The 25,237-nt window shown below is 43.3% G+C and overlaps 1 protein-coding gene across 2 annotated transcripts in view; it reads right to left on the reverse strand.

Annotated features, from left to right (window-relative positions):
* PLPPR5 (phospholipid phosphatase related 5) overlaps positions 1-25,237 on the reverse strand; it is a 132,242-nt gene that overhangs the window by 49,134 nt on the left and 57,871 nt on the right. The gene's annotated exons all lie outside the window — the stretch shown is intronic.

Below are 25,237 nucleotides of genomic sequence, written 5' to 3' on the forward strand. Positions count from 1 at the left end.
TGTTCTCAGTATCTCGCCCTTCCCTCTTCTGGCAAAACGACACCGGAGTCGTTGGATTCATGGCCGAGGTTGGGAGGCAAGACCTCATGGCCGAGGTTGGGAGGCAATCTGCCAGCCTTCACTGGCCTCACAGCCATGTGTGTGGCCTCTGCACCACTAGCATCCTACTGACGGCTGCTGCTAAGGTCCTTGGCCCGTGCTAACTTGGTCCATCTGGGCTCATGGCCTACAGAGGTCCTTTCACTCCCACACATCTTTCCTCTAGCTCCAGGCATGCTGTCTGCCCTCCCAAGTTTGGCGGCAGAGTTCTCAGCTCCACGGTGGCCATCTTCTTTGATGCCTGACCTCCAGAAGTGGACAGAGAAGAAGCTGGAGTTCTCCCAGTTTCAAGTCAGAATTGAGATGGCAGCCCCTCTGCTTTCTGCTGCCTTTGAAGTCTCTCTGTAGTTTCTGTTGTCTAAGGACCAATTACTTCTTGGGCATGGGGGCTCACCCACATGTACACATCTGCCATGCTGTCCAAGTCCCCACCAACAAGGCTGTGAAGCGCTCCTGCCCCCTCCGCTTAGTTGGTGGTACTGTGTTTTCATTCTGAGTTTTCTCTATTATTGGCTCATAATAAAACACTCAAATCTCCAGATTTTACTTCTGATATATAAAAGCAGCTCTGAGATTTAGAAGTTCCCGTTTTCCCTGGACAAAGCTAGCCTCATTTGACTACTGAAGCTAAACAGTGCCTTCCTTTTCTTTTGTCTGGAGGCCGGGCTTCCTGGAGGCACTAAATCCAATACGGCTGCCACTAGCTCCTATAACCTTTTGAGCACTTGAAACACAGTGACAGCAACTGTGGTACTAAGTTTCTAATCCTATTTGAGTTTAATTAAAATTATTTTGAAACAGGTACTTGATTAGATTATTAGAAAAATTTAAAATAATTTGGCACGAGTTGGGTTCACACATCTACTTTTTACACTGTACACTTTATGAAATCTAAATACAGATCACATATTTTAAAAAAGTTTCACTGTCTGAATTGATATGCACTGTAAGTGTCAAACACATTGGAATTAAAACATTTTGAAAGAAATGCAAACTATCTTATGAGAATTGTTATGTTTACACATGTTAAAATAGTAATATTTTGGATATACTGAATTAAATAAAAGATATTTTAAGAATTAAATTCACCTCTTTTTTATTTTTTAAAAATGTAACTATCAGAAAATTAAACATCCTATATATGGTTCACTTTATATTATACAGAACAATGCTGACCTAGACAAGCGCATCATAATTTAAGGGGTATGAAGATGATCAGTGAATATTCCACAAAGATTATACCCATTTCAGCACTTGTCGTTACTTTATTTTTATTTATTATGTTGATTGGAGTTGGATGCTGAACCTACAGCTATTTTTTTAGGCTGTTGGGGCATCATTAGACAACATTTATCTCTTTTTATCTACATTTTTTAATATGTATTAATATATTAGCATTTCAAATAATTCATACTACAATAAAATGTTATTATTTTGGAGTTAATTTGAGTTTTCTGAGTTAAACTGTCACTAGTCTATTTTTTCCAGGTTGTAATGATCATATCAGCTACTTTTTAAAAATTTTGCTTCATGAAAATCAGTCAGTTGTGTATGTTACTGATATCCCAAAGATAGTTAGGGGATGTCATATTTAATCAGTGTAAACTAGTAAGAAAAACTCAGCTTCAGAAGTTTAATAATCTGGATGAAAAGGTCAATCTGTTATCAATTAGCTCCATGACCTGAAACACATTACTAAACTTCTCTGAGACTTAGTTATATCATTTGTACAATGAAAATGACAATAATTCTCAACTTGTAGGATTAGAGCAGTAATCACATAAGGGATGTAAGTTTTATTATGGTCACATGGCACCATGAAGATTTTTGTTTGCTCTGTGACTAGAATAAACCTAAAGGATTAGAACAATATATTTGGATTAAAACCATACATTTGCTGGGAGAAATAAACAATTCAATTGTCTAGCATAGGGGAATAGGGATACAGGTCCTCACTGTATTGGAAAATCGAGAGTAAACATCCATTTTCTTTACAATATCTTTAATGGGCACCTAACAAAAGATTACATCACCACAAACAGTGAATTTGTCCTGTAGTTGATGTCCTTGAATGGAAAACACTAAGGAGTCCCAATGTGATGTAAGTAACAACAAGCTCAGTGTTTGCGACCAGCTGGTACATGCAGTTAAGATCTGAATATGCTCAAGAACTCAGCTGTACTCCGCACAAAGGCTGATTGATGGTTGGGCTGGGAATTACAGCTCCCCCATCCCGACACATTCACCTGACCCCTAAAGTGCAGCCACGGCTGATTTCACATGGAGACCATTTATCACATGGAGACCATGGGGGTGGGGATTTTACTGGACATGTGGCGATTCACCCATTAGCCAAAAGAGCAAAAACACTTGACACTGTCATCTATGAAATCAAGAACCACGCAGACTCACTATTTAACACCAGATCAAAAGGAAAATGATATTTACCTAAAGTTAGGTTGCTATCACATTTCTGGTTCTGATACAGGAAAACAAAACCTGTGTGACAAGTGAAGAGTTAACTGCAAGCAAAAGACACTTGACTGCTATAATGTTAAGAATTCCATCATCTCCAAGATTTAAAATTCTCTGACCAGCGAGTGATGAGCTAAAATGAAGATGTAAAAGACCAATCAGGACATCTTTAAATACTACAAAAACCTGCAGTAAACAGGTGACTCAAGGGACCAGATTTGGTTTACCTCAAAGGCAGATGAAGAAAGTAGAATCCACAAAACTATTAAAATGCACACACTTAAAAAACAGGTTCAATGCTCGGGACAAGAAATTAGTGGTAAAGTAATGAAAGCAAATTTCAAGTATCTCTGAGTAATCCCCCAAACTGTTTGAATTCTCAGTTAAATCTTCAGAACTAAAAATATTTCTTAGGCTTCCCTCAGGGAAAGAAACTATAATTCATGATAATGTGATTATCTATATACATGATATTTGTATGATAAACACTATATGTAAAAAAAACTATTTAGCATAGAGAACCAGAAAACAAATTAAATATCAAGAACTGGATTCCAGATATTGTCTTAAATTATATAATAACATAAAAAGAATCATATCATCTTAAAAAGATAAACATAATACTGCAATGAGAAAAAGACATATGTTCCACAAGGCATGCTTATAACTACACACACACACACACACACACACACACACATGAGCCTCATGGTCAATCGTCCTTATGGGTCCATATGCATGGACAGCATATATAGGTTTTCAATCAGCCACAAAGTACTTTATCAACTCCACACTAATTTCAATAAGCATCATGAATATTAATGGCAGCATGACATTTCAAGGGTTGTCTTAAAATTCAAGAATGTGCTTCTAGGATAACTCTGACATCATCAGTGAACAGGTCGGGGACTGGGTAGTTTACCTGGTTGGGGTCTCAGGAGGTTCCCCCCCATCACAATCTAAGATTTCTCTCACCCACTCCCTCAATTTTCATTCAACTAAAAGTTGCTTTGATTTGTCACCCACCAGTTTCCAACTCTCACTTCACTCTCTTTCTGGAAGGAGGAAGGCGGAAAGGAGGAGGCCCCATAACCTCCCTTCATGCCTAGAAGCTCGGGGTTGAAGGCATACAAGTTATAAAAATGTCAAAACCTGTCTCTCCTCTACTTAGTGCCTGCCTTGCACCTCAAATGACATCCTCAGCCTTCGTTCCAGCTGTTGGGGGAGGAGGTGCTACCCAGTATTCTGTTCCTAACTACTGTAAAAAGAGTTATCATTTTCCTATAAAAATAATTTACCTTCTTCACCTATTCTAGCTTATAAGGAATAGAAATATCCTGTCCTCTTTGGGACCTCACTCTCAGTCACTAGCCAAGCATCATAAAAGTTAAAATTACTGAATGCTTCCTATGTGTAAAGACTATGCTAAGTGCTTTACATGTACTCAACCAAGTAACCCAAATAACTCTGTGACATTGGAACACACCAGTAGAGGTCACTAAGACACAGAAAGGTTTAGCAACTTGCCCTTGGACTCAAGGCTAACAGGCAATGAGGTAGGGGACCAGACTCAAGCAGTTCAAGTCTATACTCTAAGGAGGATGCTCCATGAGATACGGAAGTCAGGTGAGTCCTTTCCACCTTTGCCTGGGTGAGGGGCAGGGTTCGAGTAGCCTTCAAGTAGAGGGAAGAGTGTGCTGGAAGGAGGAACCCAGGCATTGAAAGTGACTCCGTGTGTCAGACTGAAGCCAGCATGGGTGGGGGCACAGGTGGGCTCGGAGGAGAGCAGCAGGAAACCAGGCCAGAGAGGTTCATGGGGGCCGGGGAAAACACTTCGTGTGTCAAGTGAAGGAGTTGGGATGCTTATTAAAAGAAAAACAGAAAGCGTTAAAGGGATGCGAGAATGTGACATGAGGACATTTGACCCTTAAGATGTCGCTTTGGCTGAAGTGGCTCCAAGTACTGGATCATCACATCCTGAACTGGGGTCATGGCTGCAGTCATGAACAGATTGGGATACAAGAGGGGACCCCCCCCAACAGACTTTATTTATAAAAATTTGTGTGTTTATTCTTATATGTTTAAACTTCAGTCACCTTTCAAAGTACACTCCATTGGATACAATACACCTCTTGAGATACTTTTTCCACTACTCATAAACGGTGTTTGAACTAGACAAATTTGATTCATTTTAGTGCTCATGCCTTTTTTGTTTCACCTCTTCCATATTGACAAAACATTTCTCTTTGAAGATTTTTTCATCCAGGAAAACAAACAAACAAAAATAAAGTCGCTTGGGGTGAGATCAGGTGAATAGGGAGGGTAAGGCACAGAGATCATGCCATTTTTGGTCAAAAACTGTTGAACACTCAACACGGTGTGGGCAGGTGCATTGATGCTGGAGAGAACCAGTCACCTGTTTGCCACATCTAGCAATGCTTCTTCTGCAAATTGTCTCTCACAACAATGCTAGCTGGTCCTAGAACATTTACTTAGCAGGAAAGCCTTTACTACAAGGGGGTCCATCCTCCCTCCAAAAGATAATTATGGAACTTGTGAGGATCCACCCTCATATTTAGGCATTTGAACTGCTAGGAGCTGCTGGTTCACTGGACAGGTGCATCCATGAATTTGAACTTAGTGGAGGTCGCAGGGGAAGTGGAAGGAACCATGTGGGAGGAATAGAACATAACTAGTCTTGGAACTCAGCAGCTAGTGGGGACTTCTTCAGGAAATCTGCATTCTCACTTGGAGACACAACCAGGTTCAGACATACACTGACACTCAAAATGTTTTACCTGTTTTCTCATGGCAATGGTACTCTCTGGTGGTCCTGCAGCACTATTGATAATGCATTTTAAGTATATAATGGGCTAAACAGGCTTTTGAAGGTTGAGCTAGGTACAAAAACTCTACCTATTATTAGGTCATGCTTTCAAACTGAGTTAGAACACTGACTAGACCTCCATGAAGACAGGGTTGATGTTTATCCTGTCCCCTACTCAACATTCCATGCCAGCACGGGGTTATTTAATGAATGAATGAGTTTGTGTCTATACTACAGTGGTAATACCTAATCAGCACAAATATATATACACAATTTACAGCAAATTCCACAATGAATAATCTAACTTTGTGACCTTTCAGCCTTATGTGTTATTTTAGCTATCTGTTTAAGATATATTGTAGTTATTATATTTTGGAAGAGACTTCTACAAATGTGTGTGTTTTCCAAGAATCCATTGATTTTCCAAAAAACTAATAAGTATTTGACAGGCTGAGTTGAAAGAATCTCTACTTCCTCTGTTCTATCCACCCTGCAGGAAGCATCTACATTAGGTGACTATGATAAGTGGACCATGCCCAGGGCGAATCAGAGGATCTGGGTCAGTTCTCACCCTCAGCACATCAGGATTCTGATGTGTATCCTCACTGAGCCTCAGTTTCCTCATGGGTCAAATGTGCAAAGCAGCAGTGTTTTCTCTTCAGCACCACAATCTCTTACCCGAATCTGTGAATTAAGAAGGATTTCACAACTCAGAACCCTGTCAGCCTTTAGGTAACACTATCCATGCACTTTCCATTACATGATACCCCCATTCAGTCAGATGCTGCACTCCACAATGAAACAAGTCCACATTTCTATGTCAAAGCACACGGGTATTCAAAGTAAGTAGAACAAGCAGAGAAGTGTAAGTAGCTTTGCCTTAATTTACCCAATACTGGCCAGGCTTGGTGGCTCAGCCTGTAATCCCAGCACTTTGGGAGGTCAAGGCAAGTGGACTGCCTGAGCCCATGGGTTCGAGACCAGTCCAGGCAACATGGAGAGACCTTGTCTCTGCAATAAATAAAAAATTAGTCAGGCATAGAGTCATTCACCTGTAGTTCTGGCTACTTGGAAGGATGAGATGGAAGGATCACCGGAGCCCAGAAGGTCGGCACTTGGAGTGGGCCGTGAGTGTGCATGCCACTGCACTGCAGCCTGGGCAACAGAGTGAGACTCTAACTCAAAAATAAAATAAAATAAAATAAAATTACCCAATACATTCAGGTCAGATCAAGTTTCTTCAATCTAGAGACAAACTCAAAGAATGACCTTGCTTTGAGAGGACTTTTAAAAAAAAAGACTTCAGAATTAAGAATACAGAATGATGAGTCTGAGCTGTTCTGAGGACCAGAAGAGGTCATGACACTAAGGCACCTGATATAGAGAGGAAAAATCAGGCTTTGCTTGACCAAAGCTGATGTTGTCACTTCTTGGTGGTTCCAGACATGGTGGCAGAAAGGCTGTACTAACAGTGAGGGGTTCCCATCAGTCTCTGAAACTGAGCAAAGTCTAAAGACAAGTTGACCATCCGCAGTAGAGCACTGCTTGTGTTGGGAAGGTGTACCCTTGTAGGATGGCCAGCGTTGGGTTGCAACTGGTGCACATGCACCTCCATGGTGGTCCTGAAGCACTATTGATAATACATTTTAAGTACATATGAACTAAACAAGCTTCTGAAGGATGAGCTAGGTACCAAAGCTCCATGTATTAGGTCATGGTTTCAAACAACTGAGTTAGAACAGACTGGACCTCCTGGCATGAGCCAGGGCACCACAGGGCATGGTGAGGCATGTTCTGGGAAGAGTGAGCAGACACCAGGCAACATTTGGAGAGTCATGTTGGGAAAACCCACTTGGCCTGGAGAGCTATGTGAAGACCTTTGTTATAAACCAGAAGGAAAGGGAGTAGGATCCAGGTGCCTGAGGTACTCAGAGAATGTGTCTGGCAGGTGGCCTGGCATAGGGTGCAGTGAGGAAGACAGGGAGGAAGACACAGGCTTCCTAGGCTCTCCCCACATGGGTATGGAGGATGGAACCAGGAGGCACAAAGTCTGTTCATACCAGGGGGATGAATCTCCATGAGAATGTATGAGGCACGGCAGAAATGAACTCCTGTTCTCCTAACTTGGCTGCTTTGCTGGGACCTGGAGCTTGGCGGTAGCAGGTCACAGTGAGGGAGCAGAGGCAGGAGTGTGCCTGCAGACAGGTAGGAGCCGGGGAGAAGGTTCAGTGAGGATCAACCCCTCACCCAACATCAGAGTCGTGATGTGCTGAAGGTTGGGACTTGAACCTAGAGCCTCTGACTCACCCTGGGCATGGTCGACTCATCATAGCCACCCAATGTGGATGCTTCCTACAGGGTGGAGACAGCAGAGAAAGCAGAGATTCTTTCAGCTCAGTCTGTCAAATACTTACTAGTTTTTCAGAAAAGTCGATAGATTCTTGGAAAACATACAGATTCTTGGAGGTCATTTCCAAAATGTAGAACTATGATATACTTTAAATAAATAGCTAAAGTGGTACATGAGGCTAAAAGGTCATAAAGTTATGTTATTCATTGTGGAATTTGCTGTGAATTTTGTATATATAGCTGTGCCACTTAGACACGACCATGCGTATAGACACAAGCTGGTCCCCCTTGGTCAGAACACAGCAGAGGGGAAGGGAAATGCTATGTGTTTCTTGACAGACAAGATAAGATTCCCTAGAAAACTGTTGAAAATAAAGCATAAGCAGGAAGAGTTATTAATTAAAAGTTTAGAAACAGCTTGAGGTTTCATGAGAAAGAGATGTTTATAGAATTCATTCACTCATTCCCTCCTTCATTCACCCATTTTCAATCAATATGCTTGGTGCCTCTACTGTGCTTGGGAAACAGGCTTGGACCAGGGGATAGAGATAGGCAAGTCTGTTGCTGCTGGCCTCAGGGAGCTCTTGGTCTGAGAGAAAAGAGAGATGTGTGAAAAGGTGAAGTAACAAGAATCAAGGTGTGTGCTAGGAAGCACAAGTCCCAGAAAGGACTAACAGAAAATAGAAGTCAGATGGATCAATGGCTTTCTCTAGGTCCCAAGTATAAAAAGGCCATTTCTTTGCCTCAAGAAAAATGGAAGCAACCACCAACCCAGAGGAGGGGGGAGAGTTGGGCAAAGCTTGCTGTCGGGGCTCCATTCACAAGAAGTTGGAAGGTGAGGAGACAGGAGAGGGAGAGAGGGATAAGAGTTTTAGACAGAGGGCAAGAGGAGATACTTGCCTAAGGAGAGAGTCATGAATTCACTTACCTTAAGGGAAAATTCAGTAATATAAATGAACTGAGCTGTCCCCATAGAGAAAAGGCAGTAGCGGAAGCATAATGACAGAGGGCTAAAAGCCCAGTCTTGTGTTGAAGAAATGAGGGAGGTGGATGGAGGCCCCTGGGAGAGGACATGTACTTTCCAGAGGGGAAAGCAGTCCAGTGCCCAGCTCTAACAGCTGTTGCCATTAGTGACATAAGTCCAGGTCCACCATTTCCCTTGTATCTTAGGAGGAAGATGACATGGCATTCTGCTATAACATTTATCAATTTTAAAAGCTTGGCAAGCAACCAGCTCCTACTGGACACTAAGGTAATCGAGGACAAAGAAAAGGAGTGGAAGCCCAGTCTAGATCTGTGAATATAGAGCAAGAAATAAGAGTCGAAGAAAAGTCCTGGGAATCATGTGTGACCACCGGGTTAATATGAGTCATGGGATAACAGGTTTGGCACAGCAACCACACAAGAAACCACAGACAGACACACACGAATGCTGGAGTTGGGCCATTATCGGTGGCTCTGTTTTAGAGTTGTTTGTACAAACATGAGGTCTTCCACATTTTTAATACTCCATCTGTAAAGCACTTCATGGTTCATAGAAGTAAAGAATGTTAAAAGTGGAAGGAACCCGGAAGGCTGAGGCGGAAGGATCGCTGGAGCCCAGCAGGCGAGGCTGCGGTGGCCGGAAGTGGCCACTGCACTCCAGTCTGGGCGACCAAGTGAGACTCCAACTCAAACAAACAAACAAACAAACAAACAAAAAGTGGAAGGAACCTTGTGGAAAATCTAGAGGCATTGACATGGAATTGATGAACTTCAGGAAATCCACAGGGGTCTTCTCGAGCCTTGACAGAGTGGCTGGTAGATTGCATGACAGTGTTACAGGACTGGCTATATGATTTGTAGGGTCCAGGGCAGAATCAAAATAAGGAATCCTTTGTTCAAAGATCATTAAGAATTACATGATGGTGTCAGCAGGGCATTAGACAAGCATGGCATCCTCCTTACAGGCTAATCGCCACTCAAGAAATTTACCCAGGCAATACATGCAGAACAAATGAATTATGACTGGCAAGAGTGGAAGCTATCAGGGTATTTTTATTAGTCACCCAGGCAAGCGGTGATGCGGGTCTGAACTAACTTTGTACAAGTGAGAGGGGAGAGTAACTTTATCGTCGTAAGGGAGTATGACTCCTCATTTTCACCATTTAATTTTCTCTACTTTAATTATATTTTAATAACCCCCAATTTATGTTCTCAATACCATAAAGCTTCATGAAATAAAAAGTGCCCAATAAGAAGACTTTATGAGATAAGGAAACCCAATTACAAGAATAAGTTAGAAGTCCCTATAATTCTGTGTTAAGAACAGCCCAGCTGAATTACTGGGTATCATCTTAAGTAAGTTACACTTAATAGCAACAAATATGAGAACATAGGGGCTACTAAGAACACTGAAATATCGGGGATGCCAGCTCTATCTATCTATCTATCTATCTATCTATCTTTCTATCTATCTATCTATCTATCTATCTATCTATCTTTCTATCTATCTATCTATCTATCTATCTATATCTATATCTATCTATCTACACACACACACACACACACACACACACACACACACACACATTTTAAGAGGTGTTAACTCTGTATTTCTTTTAGTTTGCCGTAATTGGAAATATCTGAATGTGGATGATAACTCTTTGAGTACCTCTTGTAACTGCAGAAGTCAGACAAGACTTGTATTCACTTTTGTTATTGGTATATGTTGTGTATTGCAACTTTGATACAGTTTTTCCTTTCTTAAAATGTGTATTCATTTTTTTTTTTTTTTTTGGCGCCCCCTGTATAAGACATATGTCTGCTGTACTACAGTGGTTTCTCCTGTGTTCCAGATGTGGAAGGTCAGCTGTTGATTTCCTGCTCACACTTGCTGAGAAGCCAGCTGAGCTAGAGCACTGTATTTGCCATGGGAATCACAATCCCACTACTTCTTAGGGAGCTACAGGGTCATCAGTCATGGAATATGGTGCCCAGATCAGTCACCTGGAATTCACACTGCCAGCCTGTGCAGGGTGTGTGAGTGTGTGAGTTTCCTGGCTCCCAGGGGGAGGCCCAGGATGGAGCAGTGCAGAAAATACACTCAGGAGGTGTCTGGAGTCAGACCCTGGCTCTGACACACACCAGCTGCTTGACTCTGGGCAAAGTATGACATCTGTCTGAGCCTCGCTTTTCTCATCCGCAATGTGGGGATAATCATTGTACTGATGGCATGCAACTGTAAGGCTTCCATGAGATAATCTACATAGAGCACTTAACAGAGCACTGGCACACAGAGTAGAAAGAAGTTACTTATTCAGATGTTCATACAAATACAGTGCATCTTTGGGGCTAAAATAAGAGTCAGAAAGTCTTGCATTTCAGAGCACAGAGTGTACAAGAAGCATTCTGAAGTCGGTTGCCCAAGGGTCCTAAACTGTGATATATACCAGCGGTCCCCAACCTTTTTGGCATCAGGGACAAGTTTCATGGAAGACAATTTTTCCACAGATTGTGTCATCAGACATTAGATTCTCACAAGGCACATGCAACCTAGATCCCTCGCATGAGCAGCTTGCAATAGGGTCTGGACTCCTATGAGAATCCAATGCCGCCGCTGATCTGACAGAGAGTGGAGCTCCGCTCCCCCAATGCTCACCTCCTGCTGTGTAGCCTGGGTCCTAATAGGCCACAGACAGGACCAGTCCACACCCAGGACTTTAGGATCCCTGTTGTACAGGATATGACCATGGACAGCCACAGACTCACCTAGAAATGGGGACCCCACCAGCCAGCATCTTCAAATCCAACCCAGTGGTCTCCATGTCCACAGGCATGTTGGGGGTTCCTGGGTGTCTGTGGGTGTGCAGTGGAGCCGCCTGACCCCACACAAGTGTGGGTCCCTCAGGAAGAGTCTCCAGCTATGAGGTAGATAAAGTCCTCTTCTTGACAGTTAGAGTGCTACCGAGGCCCAGCAGGAGGAGGTGGGGTCTTCTCTAAATGTCAAAGTGTATCCCACCAAGGCATATCCTTGGCCTTATGAGAACTGTTAGAAAATGCTTAACTTACATAAGAAGCCAGATCTACTTTTTTGGAATAGTCGATCCAGTGCTTTGTGTAAGCCCAGCCCCTAAGTCTTAGTACCAGTTTTTGCATCAGTATACTTTGAGTCAATTAGATTCATGAAGGAAGAAGGCCTAGGCGTCTATTAAAAACTCTTAGCTCCAGTAGCAAGCACTTAATATATGGTTGTAGTTGTTTGAACCAATCAACACACTTCTCTAAATCTAGATTATAATCGTACCCCAGGGGGCTTTGTGATAGCTATAAAGAAAGGGTCTCTAGTCCCAGCAAATTTACCATCTATCTACAGGAGGTAGGAATACACAAATAACAATAAAACTAAGCTGATCTGTAACCTTGGTAAGTGCTCCATGACCAAGGCCCTCAGAGATCTGAACAGGGACAGGGCATGCTCATGGTCAGGAGACACAACAGTCTGCCCAGATGCAGGCAGTAAGTCTATCTGTTCTATTACTGCCATGCTCTGGCAATTCTAAACAACTTCAATGGTAACATATTCCTTGACCCAGTGTAATGGCTCAAGCCTGTTATCTCAGCACTTTGGGAGGCCAAGGCAGGAAGATTGCTTGAGTTCAGGGGTCCAAGACAAGGCTGGGCAACATAACAAGACCTCATCTCTACAAAAAGTCAAAAAATTAGCTAGGCATGGTAGCACACACCTGTAGTTCCAGTTAATCAGGAGGCTGAGGTGGGAGGATCGCCTGAGCCCAGAAGGTCAAGGTTGCAGTGAACCATGATTGTATTACTGCACTCCAGTCAGGGCAACAGAGTGAGAATCCCAACTCAATCTGTATTTCTATCCTCCAAAATTTTTGTTTGGTGGCAGCAGGTTGTGTTCTCCAAAGATGACTGCAATAGGTCCACAAGCTTTGCATCCTCCACAGCCTCCCATCAAGAAGTGGAGTCCAATTCCCCTTCCTTGAATCTGGGTGACCTTGTGGCTTGCTCATAACAAACAGAGTGTAGCAGATGTGACACCATGAACTCATGAGAGAAGATATACTTCTGCCTGGCTCACTGGGGCCTTGGTGCTTGGAGTTTAGCAGGAAGCCTGACTCCCTGGAGTACTGTGCTGTAAAGAAGAAAGACATGGAAAGACTATGGGCAGACAACCCACGTGTTTGCCTACTTCTAGCCCACCCTTCAGATGATTCCATAACCCGGCTGTCAAGTCCCCTCGGAGTCAAATTTGGAGTCTTCCCAATTAAGGCCAAAACTTCACAAAGAAGAGACTGCCACACCGTGTCTCTTCCATCTCTTCCAAATATTTGACCAGAGAATGTGGTAACAGTGGAAGGGCTGCTGTATGCGAGGGTGGGGTGCAATTGTAAATGGAATATTGGTCTTTGTTGACACATTTGTTGCAGTTACTGAGAAGCATTAATAAAATGTATGTGAGCTTCAAATAAACATACTGTTCTTAGACAATCTCTAATAAACATTGCCTTATACATGAATGTTAACTCAAAGATCTCCCAGCTACACATCTACCCCTGCAGACATGAGCACTCAGCTGTGCGTGTGTGACTGGGGAGTGAGTTCCCGAAGACTGGAAACCATCTGTGACTGTGGCCATAGCTGCGTCACTGCACTCTAGCCAGGGCGACAGAGCAAGACCCCAACTCAAAAATATTTGTATATCTCCAAGCCCTGTAGAGCTGCATTTAAACAGTAGAAATGCTCTTAAAAATTATACAACTCAACAACATAATCATCATAGAGATGAAGAAAGAAAACTTGAGTTATTTCAATCCTTCCAATCAATGTGACTACTCCAAATTGTTATTTATGACTAGGACTTAAAACAGTAAAACCATCTGATCACAAAGCACAGTATTTTTGCTGGGTAAGGGCAAAAATTTTAGTCCACATATGAGATAGTGGACTGAACATTTGTCTCTTTAAAATTAAAATATATGTGTATTTTTGTATAAATATAAATAGTATTTTATAGAAATATATATTCAATCTTTAAACACGTAAAATACATAGGTAATCTATTATTTTTAATTATGTTATTTTATATATTTAAGATTGAAACTAAAAATGCATAAATAAAACGATGATGATTATCACACAAATATTACTGAATATCTTTCCATAAATAGCAAGGATGTTAAAAAATGATTTGCTGTAATTCCGGCTACTTGGAAGGCTGAGGCGGAAGGATCGCCGGAGCCCAGCAGGTCGAGGCTGCGGTGGCCGGGAGTGGCCTCTGCACTCCAGTCTGGGCGACAGAGTGAGACTCCCACTCAAAAAAAAAAAATGATTTGCTTTGGTGTCTAATATGTGAAGTGCACCACTGAAGATAAGCAGATTAATGTCAGTTAAAAAGATGAGACAGAACATTAAAGAGGACATCAACCTCCATCTAGATTGCAGAGGCAGAGAGCCATTATTCCATGATGGGCCAAGTTCCCTTCCTGCACCCAGGAGACTCCTGAGCCTTGCTTCTCAGTTGTCCCTTCCCCACACTTAGTCTGACACTGCATTCCAGCCTGTCCCTTCCCCACACCTAGTCTGACCCACTTTCCATTATTCATAGTAAAGAACCCGGTCAGGGCCCACAAAGGTGACCACAGCCTGGACTCAGTCATCAGGGAGGACGGAGGCACTGGAAATCTGCAGGCTGTGAGAAAAGTAAGAGTCACCCAGCGTGGGCCAGGGGTCCAGTATGGTCAAGAGTGTTGTAGGGTAAACTGAGTTCACGTGAAGAGGTCCATGCTTCTGAGAGAGAGGGTGGTGCATAGGGAGGTGTCCTTGCTGGCCTAGGCTGCCATAACAAAATGTCATGGGCTGCATGGCTTAAACACGAGATTTGTTTCCTTGCCGTTCTGGAGGCTGGAAGTGCAGGCAGTCAGACTCTGGTGCGGATTCTCTGTCTGCCTCACAGATGCAGCCTCCTCGCATGTCCTCACATGGCAGAAAGATGGAAAGCAGCTCTGTGGTGTCTCCTTTTACAAGGACACTAATCCCATCCTAAAGGTTCCAGTCCCGTGGCCTAATCTGACCCTAATTACTTCTGAAAGGCCCCATCCCCAAACACCATCACTTGGGAGTAAGGGCTTCAACATATGCATTTTGGCAGATAGGTCAGTCTATAGCAGAAGGGAAGAGAGCATTTAGCCAGGGCTGAGGGTGCCTTGTATGCCACACATAGGAGTGTAACTCTTTTTTTTTTTTTATTTTGAGTAGGGGTTTCACTTTGTCAACCAGGCTGGAATGCAGTGTCACAATGACAACTCACTGCAGCCTCACCTCCTTGGCACAGGCAATCCTTCCACCTCAGCCTCCTAAGGTCTTGCTATGTCGCCTAGGCTGATCTTGAACTCCTGGGCTCAAGTGATCCTCCTGCCTTAGCTTCCCAAAATGCTGGGATTACAAGCATGAATCACAGTACTCAGCCTCATAACTCTTAAAGGGATGGAGAGAGCAGGCAGTGGAGAGCTTTTATGCAAAGAAGACCTTGCTCAAAACTTACACTCTGGAAATGTTAACCACTTCAGGGCAGAGTGCAGGAGGGACAGGGAAGAGGAGAGAGTCACATGAGAAACCTATTTAAGAGGATCCCACGAGCATCAGGTGAGCACATAAAGAAGTTTAATTCAAGCAGTAGAGGCCCACGCATGGGGGAAGAAGCATGAACTTGAGAGAGATTTCCATTGTGGGGCCAACAGAACCCATGTGACATCTGGAGAAGGAGGGGCTGAGGAGGACTCAGGGGTTCCAGATAATGAGGAGAGCCGGAATGCCGATGATCAAATCAGAGGCCACATATGTGGAAGCTGGTCTGCAGCCATGGTGCCACCATGATTTTGGTTTTTTAAAGTGTGGGTTTAAGGAGCTGACGAGATGCCACAGAGACATGTTTAGGTTAGGTATAAAGTCTAGCGCCCAAGAGAGGGGTGAAGGCCATGAAGGGACTGTGAGGTGCATGTGGAGAGACACGGAAGTGGACACAGATGAGGTCGCCTCAGGGAGGATGACTGAGGGGAGAAACAAGGCCGAGGAGAGAATGCAGTGAACATTGGCGACGGTCTCTGACATCACAATCAAGCACTTACTGAGGAAGGAAGCAAATCTGGAGGCCATGATGTCTTAACAGCCTAAAAACAGAGAAGTTGACAAAGAGGGGTGGTCAGGAGTGTGGCTACCAGGAGTACGGCTACCAAGAGGTCCAGTAAGACAAGGACCTGGGAGGATCCTGGTAAGACCTGGGAGCATGATCTGAGGAGAGAGAGAGGGAGGAATGAAGGGGGAGAGAGAGAGCGTGTGTGTGTTGGGGGATGGCAGAAGGGGCAAAACACATGTGGTAACTAGTACCTAAACTGAGGAAGCATAAACTAGTCTCTCCAGAAGTTGCTTGCAGAGATGGGACTCTTATAGGTAGTTAGTTTTGTTTTCTGTAGTGGAAACTTCTACATATCTAAGGAAAACCTATTTCCTTACCATGCACATACACTAATAACATAAGTCTCTATATGGAAGCATGCCCGATTAATGAAAGTGATGAAAAAAAGAAAGCAGTAAAAACACCGTATACAAAGAGCTTAGCACACTCAGCACTCAGTAATACTAACTGATGCCCTAAATTGTTGTATTATTATAAAGGGATTTCTACTTATTACCTGGAGTCCTGTGTTCCCGTCCCAAGGTTGTCCTTAAATGGCATAAACAAACAAACAGCTCCAAGCAGACTGGGTTCATAAAAAGAAGGTAAACTATTTTCTAATACAACAGAAGAGGTGCCAAGACACCCTGATTTAACTAGATCCTCCGTGTAGAAGTTAGACAACTGCAAATGCAGTGCTCTATTTTTCCTGTATGTTAAGGCACTTAAACTATAAACACAGTTGACACAGGGAGGCTCAGAGATGAAAACTCATCATGCTATTAATCCCTAACTGTACGTTGGCTCGTAATATCCTCTCTGAGAAATGGAAGGAAGTGGGGGCAGCCACAGAGGGACAGTGCTTTGGTCTCCATCAGGAAACATCACGATGGCAAAACCCCCTGCCGGACTAGCTCTGGAGCCTGGAGAAGGTGATGGCTCTGATTGAAGCCAAAATGCCCGAACTGCCATGGCAAATGGTGGAAGGAGGACTCAGAGGCTCAGGAAATGGGGCATTGCTGGAATGCACACATCATGACAGGCTTGAAGGCCCACCTGATGGCCACATGCTGTGGGGGTGGGCTCACCATCACTGCTGAGAGGGACACCAGCACCACTCAGAGCTTCATGGGCACCTCTCCTCAGGAGGTCAGGGCTAACGGTAGGACAGGCTATCCCAGGGCTGGGTTTCTTAATGTTGATGGGAATTACAGTGTCCCGGAAGAAACAGCACCCAGGTTCTGTGCCTAACCACCAACAGCTAGTGAGTCTCAACTGTTGTGACGATGCACAAAGCCAGAGAGACAGTCACAGGGGGACCATCAGAAAGTTTTAGAGATGGTTTAGATACAATGTGCCCTAGGGGCAAAACAGACTGGGAGTCAATGAGACGACTTAACATGTGTCATCCCAGGAAAGTAAAAATGTGTGAGCTAAGGGTGGACACCCCACAAAACCTCAGTCCTCCACAGTTACCAAACCTGAATGACTTTACTGGCTGAACAGCCATCAGGTCCTCAGAGGGAAGGACCCCACAACACTACTGAAGGTGATGTTCTAATAATTTCCCCAGCCCTAACCAAAGCACCTATGGCCATTTACACAGGTGTCTATACATTGGGGAAAAGAACACACCCACATAGCGTGAGACTTGCTGGTCTGGGTGCACCCTGAAACCTGAAGACCTGAACTGCTGTCACATGGCTCTGTGGGGACTGTGAGGCCACAGTCTGGCTCATAGTGGGACTACTAGTCTGTGAACACACCCAGGGGTCACTCTCTGAGTCCCTGAAGGAACAAAGGACACACCCAATATTCAACAAGTGAAATAGTCCCTTTCTGGGGGAATTCAATTGGAAGCTTTTGAAACTTCAAGATAGCAAATCAAAAATGACTACATTGTAGGAGGGAGGATGGCAAAGATTTAATGCCACCACTTAGGATCTCAAGAAAGCAGGATAGCAGTTCTCATATTTCCATGCAATTCACTAGTTTGGACGGAGCCTGAAAAACACGTGTAGACCAGGAGTATCCAACATTTTGGCTTCTGTGGGCCACAGTGAGTAAAGAGGAATTGTCTTGGGCCATGCATAGATTATATATTTAGTGTATATACATAACAAGACTTATTTTGAAAATATTTTTATTTAAAGTTTAGAACAATTAGAATAATATAAACGTATTGGGAAATTTGAACTTATTTTGTAAAATTAACCTATCTGTGTCTGGATTACAGTTCTTAGTGAGTTCTCAAGGTGCTTGTCAGGGTATGTTTGAATTTTGCTCTCTGTGGCTTCATCATAAAACAGCTGCTCACACATGTCTGTGCTGCCCGAAATCTATGTCAGGAATAAGATGTGATAGTGAACTTCAAATGAAAATACGTGTGGGGTCATGAAGAAAATAAATGCTAAAAAGCACGTGATGTTGAAAGATTTTGTGGGACCGCATGACTGGGCCACATGCAACCCACGGGCTACAGGTTGGACATGCCTGGCGTAGACCACTGAGTTTTCAGTCAAGTAATACTGGTGTTTTGTGATTTGCCAAATGTGTTCTTTTCTATCTGATTCAAAAAAGAGGATGAAAAAGAGTTCACACTCACCTGGGAAAAGGAAACCTCTACATCACGGTTTATGTCAGTGCTAGGCTAACTCTCTCGCTCTCTGCTGTAACTTGGTGTGAAGATACACACAGTTTGGATGTCACACAGTCTTGATGTCTTTGGTCATTTATATTAAAGACATGTCTGGTTGAGCCCACGATACAGGAAGGGCCCTGAGGGGTACCGAATCCTGACTCTAGGTCCGGGTCTGATAGCTTCCTGTACTCCAAGAGTGCCCAGGAGTCCCCTGCAGCTGTGATCTGCATTCCCCAGCCCAGACCCAAGGCAGCTCATAGAGGCCCAGCTCATTCCCTCCCTCAGAGACGGTACCTTTCATTTTGCTGCCTCTGACCTGGGTCCCCTCGTCAGCACAAGGGTGTCCAATCTTACGAAAGCAGCTAAATCCAAATCCTGAGATTCTGTTCAGGATTTTCATTTAATGTCTGAGATTGTGTGACAATCTCCTTAAAAGTTTCCCTTGACTTTTAGTTTCCTCCCATTTTAATCCTCTCTTTTCTCTCTACCATACTTTGTTCTTTTTCTCGAGTGGAGGACTCACTCTGTCACCCTGGAGTGCAGTGGCACGATCACAGCTTACTACAGCCTCAACCTTTTGGGTTCAGGGGATCCTTCCACCTCAGTTTCCAGGGTAGCTGGGACTACAGGTACGCACCACAACGCCCGGCTAAATTTTTTGACTTTTTGTAGAGATGAGGTCTCACTATATTGCCCAAGCTGGTCTTGACCTCCTGGGCCCAAGCAATCCAAACTACTGAGATTACAGGTGTGATACACCATGCCTAGCCTCTACCAGACCATTTTTAAGCTTCAGAAGGAGTGTGTATCAATATGTAGAGGAGAGATACATTCCAGGTGTCCAATACATATTCATGAAATTGAGCTAAACACCAGTGTCCTGAAACACTATTTCTGTGACATCATTCCTCAGCTCGGCATTTTTCATTCACTAAAGTCATGAGCTTTCGGTCGGCTGACAGAGTCTTTTGGATTCACTCTCTCTTGCTTCTCCTTACACGCCAACTCCCCACCTCTCCCCCGACTCTGGGGTTCCCTCTCACCTCTTCCCAACTGTTTCAGTGTTTCTTGCTTCTTGGCTCTGCTCCTGCTGTCCCCTTGCTGGATGCCTTTCCCATAACCACCCAAACCCCGCCTGCCTTCAAGACCCATCTCAAGTGCCTCTCCCCTCTGCAGCACTCCCTGTGATGCCGACCAGGACCTCTCCTTCCCGGACACTGGGGGACACTCACTGTCATTACTAGATGCTCCAACAATCATGTCCCACCTAGAACTTTTCATCAGGTACCACTGTTGGGGCAGAACTGCCCAGAAGCACAGAACGTGCATTATCCAGGATGCCTCGAAGGACCCAGGAAACATCTTAGCTTCTTTTAAAACCAGAAGGAAAAATGAGTTTTCAGGTTGAAGAAAATATTTAATATCTAATATTTATATATTATTTTTTGTAGCAATGCAATTGTAAAATATCCTCTTTAATTCTGCCAGTGGTGGAGAGCCCATGAAGTCACAAGCACCAAAGACCTACAAAAGTCACAACACAGGCCTGGCCATTTTAGATTGTCTTCTTCTCTTAAATAGAATGCTCAAGATGCTACCAGCCATCCTCAAGCAGAAGTTTGCTAACACACCTAAAAAATGTCAGACTTATTAATGGAATTCTGTGACATGTTTTTTAATATTTCACAGAACATCATTGAAAAGTATATTTACTCATAAAATATCCATGTGTGCTAACTAAAGTGTCAGTCTGCTTCATGCTCCTGGCTGAAACAATGCTGGGGCAGTTAGCAATGCTGGTGATCTTCCTTCTTAGCAGTTCTGATATACTGCTGAAGACACAGGAATTTCTGTGCTGTGGTCAGAGAACCAGATACTGTGATAAAGTCCATGTCAATCACAGAATACCCAGATGCAAGTGCCACTTATAGGAGTCAGGTAGAATTAAGGTAGGGATGCAGAGTATCTAGTGTCCTTAACCATTTATTAATACTTAGCTGCTTGTCACCATCCCAGCCATAGTAGTTATTGCAGGTGTGCAACTGCAAAACAACGTTATTATCATTTTTACTTTTATGGGCAATTATAACATCTGGGACTAAGGTGAGATGGAAAAGTAATACATGAGATTTTAGAGCACAGAGTTCATGGAGGAGCGAGTGGTGGAGGAAGGGAGACAGAGTGAAACATGAAAGGGGTTGGCCCACAATGGGGACAGTCCTAGACCCCAGCAGGTACATCACAAATGTCTTCCATACCTTCCCCCAACAACACTTAGCTGAAGGCTAATAGGAGAGACGAGAGATGTCAGTCAACAAATGTTAGTGGTCGCGGACCAGTGATCACAGTGAGAGTGGAGCCATCCCATAACAAGTGCCTGCTCAATAAATACCTGTGATGCATCACCCAGGAGACACTTAGCCGGACCTGCCCACTTGGAATGTGGAGGACAAGGACCGCACACACTTCCATAGGGACGCTCTAGGGGGATGGCTGTAGGTGGTAGCTAGAGCTCACCAGTCAATGTGGACAGGTCCAGGAAGCAGTCCAAAGCTCCTCTTTGCACCCACCTTGCTCTTTCCCCAAACACAGTTCCTGATGGGTCTCGTGAAATCAACTGCTACAATACACATACACTGGCACACGTTCCCCAAATGCTTGTATCCCAGGGTGAGGGCCACTGGCTACTGCCCTGTGGAGAACTAAGTGAAAAGTCTCTAGAGAGGAGGGACACACGGACACCACGGTGGCGCTTACCCAACCCTTGCTTGGCAGCCTGTGAGCAGCAGCTGCTGGACATGTGACTCGTGAGCTTGTGACAGAAGATGGCCATGTGGGAAGTGAGACCAGACTGTGCCAGTGAAGAGCCACCAACGGGGAGGGGGAGAGAGGGATGATGTTTTAAAGTTGTCCACTAGTATTCTGGGAAAGACTGCAGTAAATTGTCTAATGTCCACCTATCCCTCCTGTCCCCGTGTATCCAACTTGTTACAAGCTGATGTGTCTGCCCTCCTACCTCTAGGTGGTGTCTATGTCCACCCTCAACAATCCAGGCTGGCCCTGGATCTGTTTGAACAAATAAAAGAACACAGTGGTGGTGACATGGGGAACAAGCTGAGGAACCCAAACCTCAAGAGAGCTCACAGTGTGAGACTCCCCTTTCTTGGGGGTGACCCCGGAGAGGCCATCAAGGAAGATGAGCTGTGAGAAAGCCCTCCTAGGAGGACAGAGGCCTGGCCACTCCAGGGGTCCCAGCCAACCAGGCCCCAGCCAAGCAGTCAGCTGAAAGGAACCCATGAGAGAAGCTGGTACTGGCTAGCAGGAGAGCTGCAAGTGATCCCACTCAGTCCTGGGAAGGATAGATAGATGCTGTTCTGAGGTTGAGGGTGGTTTCTTATGCCGTGACAAAAGCAGAGCTGACACGTGTAACTAACACTTCCTTTTTTAAAAAAAAAATTTCAAAACATCTAAGGAGATCATTTTATGCCTTTCTGCTACAGCAATATATGAGGTTGTCACCAAATATATACATTCTGAGATATATGAGGTGGTAGCTAGAAATGCACCAAACATAATTTTTCATTCTCAATCTTGAAGTTCATTTGACTTTAATTGGGAAACACAAAGACAAAAATTACTCATTTTATATAAAAACAACTACCACAAAACTGAACTTACATATTATTCTAATGTAACTTACACTGAATTATAAATTTGAAGGTTGAAGGTTAAATACCTTCAGAATACTTTCCTGAAACCAACAGCATTTACAAAAATGGGACTAGAGTTTTGTTTTGTTTTGTTTTCCTGAAAGTTCTCAGTAAAGCAAAGGAAAGCTTCATGACCACATTATCCCCAAAGCCTTAATTAAAGTCAGATGCTAAGGGAAAGCTCAAGTTCCTTAATATGATCTCCTAATTCACATAGAAAAGCATTCGAAAAATATTCCTCCATGCTTATTCACATAGCCATAACGGTCCCATTAATTTTATTTGTGAATTTACGTATGTTTATAACATCAATACCAAATTTAATAAAGACATCCCTAATTAAATGCCACCCCAAGACCATGTCCACAGGGAATCCCGAATCCATGGTTGTCTTCTACTGTTTATCTGCCCATCAGAAGGCTGGCAAGCACATCAGGTGACTGCAATCATTTGAAACACCCAACATTCCTATATAAAGTTTCCCCAAGGTGTCTCTAGTGAAGCTGGGAAGAAATATATTTGTATATAAGTTCAAGCATAACGGCGGAACCTGACTGCAAAGCCTACACTTGCAGGGGAGCTATATTCAGAGTTGCCATGGCAGCCTCCCACGCGCGCACACACACCACACAGAGGGCTGGTGAGGAGAGAGAGCAGTTAGCAAGCATGGAACCCATTGTTAACAAGACAGAGGTGCTGTCCATGTGATTGCCAGCAGGAACCCTAACTTTTAGTTTGAACTGATGTTTAATGATAGAAGATTTCCGAGTGCTGAAGTGTCTATTAAATGTCTACCATCTGCATCCTTGGCTTTAAACCTTCCTGGATGCTAAGATTATGCAGGAGAAGATAATTCAACTGAATATGCACACACCAGGGCTAATAAGATTTAACATTTTCCTCTCCAGAACACTCAGAAATGTTGGCACCAGAAACATTTGTGGATCTATGGGTTTGAGCAAGTTACTTCATTTTCTGAGTTTCCTGATCTGTAAAATGGGTATAATAATAGTACACAGTTTAAGAAAATGTTGTGAGGATTTAATAAATTGGCACTAGTTATCACTTATTAAATAGCAATAATAATTAATGTTGAGAATACATAAAAATTAATAAAGTTTATGTAAGTTGGTAATGAAGTGACTGGTGCCCAGCACATAGCAAATGCTCAATAAATGCTTGCTGTGCTAATAATTACTTAACTATCTTCAAGTCTTCAATACAGACTAGAACAGAATGGTTTATAATTCAAAAGTTGCTAAAAAAGTACATGCAAGTGGCCAGCGGATCAGAGGCAAGACAAGATATTAAGATCCTTCCAGTACATAGAAGGATAATGTCTTCTCCCATAGCAATGCCTCTGAAACACAATTTTGCTAGAATAAAAAGGTCAAGTATATTACTATCATAGCACATTCACCACCACTGGAAATCATTGGTTACACAGCAAAATATAATATCCATAAGTGCTAAAATATTCATGCACCAGTATCTGGGGTCAGAGAGTATTCTGGAGTTTGTCTCCCATCATTGGCTTGATTACATATTCATAGGCAGATATATTTGCAATTCATACTCAGATACAAACATAAACATCAGATTCAGATGTGAAGGCAACAAATAAAAGGTATTTTGTGACTTCTGGCTCACTCAAGTTTTAAAGCTCCATTTTAGGGCTGAGTACTTCATATTCGAGGAGAGGTGAAACATATCGTCAAGCAATTCAGTGAACGGGAAGTCTATGCCTGGGTAAGCATAATTTATACTGAACCCCTCAGGATGTGATGGAGAGAGCAAAGCTGGTGAGTTGAAGAAGTCTGGGGGAGATTAGAGAAGCAGCATCCACAGCACAGGGCAGACAGGGCAGGGAGGGGCTGCCACAGGCACAGTTCATAAAGCCAAGGGGTGGTGGGAGACAAGACTGATGAGATAGAATTGCATCCTTATTGCTACAAAAATTTTCAAAAGATTTCTTTTTACTTTATTTTATTATAAAGGAGTGGGGTACAAGTCAGGATTTGGTGTATATGCAATGGGCCTTCAACTGGTCTTCACTTCCCTTGGTTTAGAATCAGGTACCCTTTGTGTTGTTAATCTCTCCCTCCCACTCCATCCCCCACCCCAGCAGTGTCCCACAACTGCCGATCCCTCCCTTGTGCTATTGTGAAAAATGTTTAGGCCCCACTTATGACTGAGGACGTGATATTTGGTTATTTCTGTGATAGGTTGCTAAGAAAGATAGTCTCCAATTCCAATCAATCTGCTGAGAAGTTCATGATTTTGCCTTTCTTTATGGCTGCGTAATATTCTAGCACATATATGTACCACATTTTCTTTATCCAGTCTACTTTGGGTGGGCAATAGGGTTGGTTCCATGTTTTTGCTATTGTGAATAGTGCAGCAATAAATGTACATGTGCAAGTGTCTTTTTTGTAGAATGATTTGTGTTCCTCTGGGTAAATTCCAAGGAAGGAGGTTGCTGGATGGCATTTTTTAAAAGTCCAAGCAATGAGGGATAGAATTAACTTGGCTTATAAACTTTAAAAATGTTAAAATGCATACTTCATGGCTCCTAAAATGATCCTACCATTGTGACTGTTGAGTGTGATTGTCTATTTCTCCTCCTAAGTCATCCTTCTCATTAGGAATCCCCATTTCCAACTTCAAGTAGAGGTGTCTCGAGGTATTGATAAGCATTTGCTCTGTTTTTAATAACAGCTTGACATGATGGTATTGGAAACATTTCCATTGTCAAATCACTCTCTAAGTGTAAAACAAATTCCAAGTTTTTCCAAGTCATTAGAAATTATCAAGTTTGGTTTCAAATTGGTCCTGAGTCTTTACAGATCCCTTGTCAATGAGCTGAAATTGGAGGGAAGCAGACATTGGCATCATTGGGAAGGAGAACACAAAAGACAGTACATCATTTGACCTTCTTGCCAACGCTGGGAGTCCAGCTC

The sequence above is a fragment of the Carlito syrichta genome, unplaced genomic scaffold, assembly GCF_000164805.1.
Source record: "Carlito syrichta isolate Samal-C Ts95f unplaced genomic scaffold, Tarsius_syrichta-2.0.1 Scaffold305869, whole genome shotgun sequence".
NCBI classification, from domain to species: Eukaryota; Metazoa; Chordata; class Mammalia; order Primates; family Tarsiidae; genus Carlito; species Carlito syrichta.